Here is a 7,516-nt window from a genome sequence, read left to right as displayed (position 1 = left end):
TTAATGTCATGGAGGTGATGGACCAAAACACAGCACACACAGTAGATTTCAACATGGTTTGTGTAGATATTAGAAGGTCCTCTTGAAGAAAAGAGGGTTTTATGAGACTTTTTAATAATTTATTTATGAATCATTTCTTTCGGTCGTGAATTAATGGCAGTGTGCGAAGCGGCACAGGAATTCAGAGAGTCCCTGGAGACGGAGAGTCCCTCCAATAGGATGTCATGAGGGACGAGACTGTGGAGCCCACGTCAGATCCAACACAAATGGAGCCACCATTCTGGAAATCTCTCTCTCTCTCTCTCTCTCTCTCTCTCTCTTACTCCACGCACTCGCTTTCTTTATCTCTCTCTCCATCAGTCTTTAGAGCCAGTTCCCTTCTTGCAGCTATGTAGTTAGGTGCATTAGGTGCTCTCTCTCTCTCTCTCTCTCTCTCTCTCACTCTCTCTCTCTTTCTCTCTCCCTCTCTCTCTTTTTTTCCCTCTTTCTTTTTTTTCTTTTACTCTCTCACACATCTACCCATAGACATCTACTCCCTTTTCAGTCCGTTTCTGTTTTCTCATTCCTCTCCTAACCTCCCTCATTGCTGTCTTCCTCATGAGAGTTTCCTCTTCATGCGCAACAACTGGTAGCTCTCCCCCTTTTTTCTCCTCCTCCTCCTCTCTTCTCCTGTGCGGAAGGTCCGCTTATCTTCCAGCACCTGTGCTTTGAAGGGTGTTGGAGTGCAAAGTGGGGAGGGTGGGGGGGATCCTGTGGTTTTTGGGCACAAGCCAAGGAGGCAAGAGGAAGCCACGAGGTTTAGAGCTTCTTTCCGGCGTCATCATCATCAGCAGTAGCAGCAGCAGCAGCAGCAGCAGCAGCGACGGCGGCAGCAGCAGCATCAGCAGCAGAGGCGGCAGAGGCGACAGAAGAGGCAGTGCATCCCTCAGTCTCGCGCTCATTCTGCTGCTCAAGAGGAACAGGAGAAGAGGAGCTCGCGGCTTTGTGCTCGCTCTGAGAGCTGCGGAGAAAAGAGAAACAGAGTAACGGGAAGAGACTGACAGGGTAAGATGCTTCCGCGGACTGGGGTTCTGAGCCAGTTCTCTTTTCTCCACTTTGCCTTTTGTTCCTTTGTGAAGAGTCCCACTATGGTGGGGTGGTGGTAGGGGGGTCTCGTGCCGGTGGGTATTGTGTGAGCCGACTGCTGCAGATTTGTGTAATCAGGGCGGTGGATTCTTTTTTTCTGGATTTGTCAGCTGTGTGTACCGTATTAACATATTCATGGGATTCTTGCCCCTTCGATTGAACAGTGATCCTTAGCAGCCTGGAGGAACCAGGAGAAAAGCTTTTAGGATTTTCACTTTCATCTACCATGTATGTCGGTTTCTCTGATATTTTCCTACAGGTTGTTGTTGTTGTTGTTGATGTTAATGTTGTTGTTGTTTGTGGTACAAAAATGGAAAGAAGAAGAAGAAGTACAAAATTGGAACTGGAGACAGCAAGTTTGATCTCTTTATGTAGATACTCAGTAAAAAAAAAATGCTACAGGACAGCCTGAGCACTAGAGTTGATCCTAAGAATCCTCAGTATCTTTTCCTGGCCTGATGAGTCTTGTGGCATGAAGAACCCTCAAGGCAGCTGAATTTAGATTTCAGATTAGACAGCACTATTTAAATAAGGAGAAAAAGGTTGTAATTGATAAGCACTGTGTGTCTTCCACAGTCCCAATCCTGTTAGTACTATAAAAACCCAAATAGGTGATGGTGAAAGAATGGAGTGATGTTCTGGATGTTTGTATGGCCTGTTTCCTGGGACAACTTTACCAAAATGATTAGCAGTACTGCATGACGATGCTAGGTGTGACTGCTGGATGAGAAACAATCTGCATTTGAAAAATCCCATCATCATTTAAGATACAATCCACATTTTTGTGGATAGAGGAAGGTATACCATGGGCAGATTCCACCAGACTGACCAAAAAAAAAAAAAGCCCAGTGTTGCTGTCCATCTTTTTCCACTTCCATTTTGGAGCTGGTGCACCCCTCAGAAAATGAGAGTCGTAATAACAGTCATTGTTCCTTTTTTTCTGACAGCCGTCATTCCATTCTGCTTTTTTTCCCCCCAAACGATCTGTAATTTGCCTCCTGCTGCTAATGGATTTTCTGTATGACTCTCTCTCTCTCTCTCTCTCTCTCTCTCTCTCTCTGTGTGTGTGTGTGTGATGAGCATGTTTGACTCGGAGGGCTGACGGCAGTTGACTGTTAATGTGGCTGGCAGGAGTTAAGGGCTGGAGGGTGAATGGCAGGAATCAGAGGATTTCTAAGTCATTGAGTGGATTCATGTAAAATCTGGGCATTTTTCCATCTCTCTGTCCACTTGCCATCCTTCATTACTTTTATCCACCCATCCATTTATTCAAGCACCCATCCATCATTCCGTATCACACTGAATACACGTGTAGAATTGGACTAACTCACAATTTGCTCTGTCATTTTCAGCATCCTTGGATCCTGGCTTGTGCATCTCCGTGTCATGTGGAGTGTCTGTGACCATCTGGATAAACCCACAACTGCTACCGTATGAGTCTCTAGTTCACCATTCAGGTAAGACTTTCGCCTGGCTTTACCTTGCGAGAAGAGCATAAGTCACTCCTAGCTCGCTCGCCAAAAACAAGAAACAAACAAACCCAAACGCCCAAAAATCCAAAGTGTGTTCATTTCTGTCTACAGATGCAACCTTTGGCTGGCTTGCCTTGTGAAAAAAGCCCCATCTTCAATCAATCCCCCTAGAGAGAAGGTCTCTGGTGTTGGCCTGTGTGCCACGGTGGATGTATAAGTGTCAGGCACTTCCCTCCTCCCTCTTCTTTCTGAGGCTCTCTTCGGTGACGGGTATTCTTGGGTGGATAATACGGATCACGTTGTTATTGCTTAAGAATACGCGTAGTTGAGGAGAGTCATTTTCAACCGTGCCTTCAGGGAGCTGACCTCGGCTTAACCGCTCTCCAGACGTCCTAGCCGAGCGCTGTTGTTAGAGGAGGGGGAAAAAAAAATGAGGGGAAAAGAGTGAACGTTTCTATCGAGGTTCATTTATCAGTGCAGCAGATAATCATTTCCCCAGCGTTTGCATTGATTTCTCTACGGCAAGCCTTCATGTTGTTATTACTCCAGCGTTCTAGCGAGTTGTATCAGGAGGCTGGCATTTCCTGCTCGCCGAGACTTCATCCGTATCTGCTGTGCATTTATATTTCTCCCACCATCTCGCTATCATCCATCCTGCCAAAGTGATGTTTTATGTAGTGCTATTCAACCACTCTGCATTCTGCATTTCACACAATTTGCTTGGTTTGCTTAGGGGGGTGGTGTGTGGGGTAGTGGCGGTGGTGGAGGGGGGGGGGTTACAGGCTGTTTATTCTTTACTCTCTTCAGGGAGCATTTCAGTGTGCACACGCCTGCTCGCCTCTCTGATGGGAATGCATTTACTGCTTTTTATTCTTGGGCCTTTAAAGGCTCTACGATCCCTGGACTGCGCTGAGTGCACACTCAGCCTGATTATGAGAAGGCACAAAATGCATATGAAGGCCTCATTTAGACAGGCAAAGATACTATTTTTTTTTATTTTTTATAGCGCAGCATGAGAAATAGCGAAACGCCGTCTTCTACTCAAGAAATCCAGACGCATAGCGGAGTCTATCTAGCATTCTTCACACGGTCCCTTGTGACTGCCTCTATACAACTGAAATGTCTTGAACGGCTTTCCTCCTACTGATAAAGAGCCTTTACGCAAAATGATGTGCTCTGTAAAAACACTAATTGCATTTTAATGATGCTCACCAAACGTCTGACGTGTGTTTCTGAAGCCCAGCGAAGCCTGTGCCACATGATAATGACCATCACTTTCCATATAGTCGGCCCATTTAAATGCCATCACATTCATCTTCAAAAGCATAATATATTAACCAAAGAGCAGCGATTCATTACGCTCAATCTAATAACGTGAAAGTGGAGCATCTTACTTATATCAATAGTCCCCATTTGTTATGGATTATAGAGTACAGAACCACAGCCTTCATTAAAAACAAATGCTGTGTTTTTTTAATGCATTCGGACTAATCATAGCTCACCTTAAGATAAAAAATGAAATGTTCTGTATAAGACCAGAGATTTAATTCATTAAGCTGTGAAAGACAGGGGGAAAGCTGTTATAGCCTTATTCCCTCTGACAAATACAGTGGGCAAAGTTATAATGTTTTATATTCAGTAATATAGAAAAAACCAGACACATGTAGCGTGCTAGTCTAACTAGCATTTCCTAACCAATAAATCGTCCCTAGCTAAAAGTGTTGCAAACATTTTTCTTAACTCACTTCATAACAAATGCCCAAGTATGACTGCACCAAGAAACAGATTTCTAGCTTTGTTCTTTAGGAAAATAAAAAGGGATAAAAAATTAGCATCTTAAAGCAGCGACACATTGGTTCATTAATGAGATTCATTCTCAGTGCAAAACTGCAGATAAACCAAAAAGTACAAATAATAATAAAAAAAATAAGGAAGTAATTTCAAGAAACTTTGTCCACGATTCAGTTAGCAATTGAAGGCATCTTGAACACTTAAGTTAAGCTGCTTTGTTAGTGCAGAGTGAAATATAGATTGAAGGTAGAGCTCTCTAGTGAATAATTACCGCAGTAAAATAAAAAAAATTAAAAGGGAAAAAAAAAAAAGGATTTAAATTAATTCTTCTTTTTTTTTCCGAGGGGCTAAAACTCTGGTTATATCCACTGATGAAATTAAAAGCATTGTTCGAATGTTATTAAGCGTTTTGAATAGGGAAGCAGTGAAGTAGAATCAATTGCTCAAAAAGCGTTGGAGCACGGTGATTGGAGTACGCTGATGAATTCTTAATACAGACGTCAATATTTCTGATAGACTTCTCAGCTAATTGCACTAAAATGGATTGAAAAAGGCAAAATCTCCGTCAGGACGCTGCTTATACGCAGTGTTTAAGTGAAAGTTGCTATATTCCACGTATCCTAAAGCAAAGCAAGGAGCTAAGACTCCAGATTAGGTGATTCATCTTGACCCTGGTGTAGAGGATTCATCTTGAAAGCCAAGTGACTATCCAGGGTTCATTTTTGAATAGAAATGTGATCAAAACTTACCAGAAGTTTCTCTAGGCCTGACCTGAATATAGGTGAGCTGACTCCCCAGTGCTGGATTTACTACTACACATCATTCATACCTGGAGTTGGGGTTTAAATTGTGTCCAAAACCAACATGATGAGATTCTGTCAGATTTAGACAGCTGGATTATGGGGGACTAGTAAATTTGGGGGGGTACAGAGATTATGAGTATTAGTATATTATTAATGACTTATTTTTGTATGTTTCAAACCAAATTCATGTTTCCATTGTGGTTTCGTTCGTAGAGTCTCGTCTCTACCATTTCTATGTTAAATAAAATGACTTATGTCTGAAGAGTTTTTGTGTAAAGATGCATTTTTATCATATACATCGTGTAAGGACTTGGACATTTATCGACAGTCAATTCAATCATACCTCATGTCATGCATTTATGTGATTAAAGAGGATGTACTAGAGATCATTATTTAAGGTTGAAATGCTGCTCAATGGAAACTGATTCAAATGTACTACCATGTTTTTTTTTATTGTGATTACATGTTATTGTGTTATGAAAATGTGATTTCAGCCTCCTAAATACAGCATAGCGTGTTTCATAGTGATGCCTTAAAAGAAAACCCATGTGTGCTATTTTTCTTCAATAAATGCACAACTTTAAGACTCATGCACTTCTAGTCCATCTTCTTTTTGTCCATCTTCCCCATTTATTATCTTTTAAACGTACCATGGTTTCTAGTTTCGGTGCTAATCCTGCTGAATAGTCATCAGGTATCGTTTGCTTAGAACTTCATGGCCAAATGCAAAGTGCCCACGGACCGATCATGTAATTGTACACGTTGAGCATTGCATCTTCCAGTGCAGCCATTAGTAACTAGTTGACAAAACTCACAGAGCTTCATGGACATATGTGAACCTTGCTCTGTGCTTAGGCTTTTTATTCCTGTCATGCACAAGTATTGGAAACAGCCATATAGCCTCAGTCTCGACTTAATGACACTCAGAGCCTAATCTCTTTTTGGGAAACGAGTGCCGTAGACCCTCTTACTGAGAAAACATGGATCGAGCTTCCCATTCGAAAAGCGGTTCATTTTAGTCAAGAGGTAGACAGGCATCGCAAATGTGATGAGGTGCAGAAAAAAGGCGCCGTTTAAAAGCATTTTCCGTCACTCCCGAACACATTTTCCATGCTACAGTCCAGCACACCTGGCAGCAATGATGTTAAACGCTGACATGGCTTAAACAGTGCATTAAAAAGGCAGATGGAATAAATGCATCCCGAAAGCAAGCTCGTGTGGCCAAACATGATCTTGCACCTGTTACAGGTACCACAATCAACACATGCTGATTATAGGGAAGCTGCAGTATCTCTGTGTGTGTGTGTGCATGCATTTGCTCACAGATGTGTGTGTGCATTTGTGTGCTATATGTGATTTTTAGCTCCCAGCAACCCCGCCCCCACACCTCTTTCCCCAGGAGGCCTGCTTTACCACGCGCCGCTTTTAACCCAACCACTCACTCTCTAGAGGGAGGCTTTGACTGCCAAAACGAAATAAATAAGAAGGAATAAAATACAGCACAGTGTGCTGTTTTAGGAAAATAATCAACCCTGGGCTGGATTGATGAAGCTGATGCTAAGTGGAGTAAACTGTTTCTACCCTGAAATCGATTCTTTTCCAATAACATCAGGCCCTGAGTGTTTTAGATTTTTATACCACAGAAATTTGTCGGCAATTACAACTTAAACTAATGAACATCCTAATAGGATACCTTTTACATGTTTAAAGTTACAGTCAATATTTATGGACTGTCCAACATCCAATCTCAAAGAATCAGACCAAATAAAAGTATGTCATGATAAAGAGAAGCTGGAAAGGGTGGAAAACTTACTGAGGGTTACAGATCATTGACCCTGGAGAATCCTCCCATAAATGTTAAATAAACATCCCTGGACTGAAAAAGTCTTTAATTTTTAATCAATTTATTATTAGGCTTAGATTATGTGGAGCATTCACCCTTCAAGGCTCTGTGTGTTAGCTGTTACTATAGAAACGATAATGTATTCAAATAAGCACAGTAATAGAAACTTTATGGTAATATAAAGCCTTGCAGCCAGAATGACTATTATAGAAACTTAATCAACACCTTCTGGACAGTCCGATTTGAGAATTCAACAGTGTTATGGCATAAATAAAATGAATAAATGGCATGGCATGTGTAATGGTATAGGATGTAGAAACTGCAGTCATTCATGTTTCTTCTAGACATGACTCCATATGCAAATGAATAAATAATTTGTAATGTACTGTGTTGGTTTGGTATTCAGTGCTGTATAGAATGCTGTAAATGTCTAGACAACATTCTCAAACCACCCCGAAACTGAAGCATAAAAGTTTTCTTTT

The 7,516-nt window shown here is 41.6% G+C and overlaps 1 long non-coding RNA gene across 1 annotated transcript; it reads left to right on the top strand.

Moving 5' to 3' along the window:
* Positions 1 to 378: 378 nt before the first annotated feature.
* Positions 379 to 5,781, top strand: LOC131367659 (uncharacterized). The gene is made up of 3 exons (XR_009206955.1): positions 379 to 1,044; positions 2,478 to 2,582; positions 2,709 to 5,781. It is a non-coding gene; the product is annotated as an uncharacterized LOC131367659 (long non-coding RNA).
* Positions 5,782 to 7,516: the final 1,735 nt, after the last annotated feature.

The sequence above is a fragment of the Hemibagrus wyckioides genome, linkage group LG17, assembly GCF_019097595.1.
Source record: "Hemibagrus wyckioides isolate EC202008001 linkage group LG17, SWU_Hwy_1.0, whole genome shotgun sequence".
NCBI lineage: Eukaryota > Metazoa > Chordata > Actinopteri > Siluriformes > Bagridae > Hemibagrus > Hemibagrus wyckioides.
Note: the sequence above shows the minus strand (reverse complement) of the source record. Positions and strands in the feature narration are given on the sequence as shown.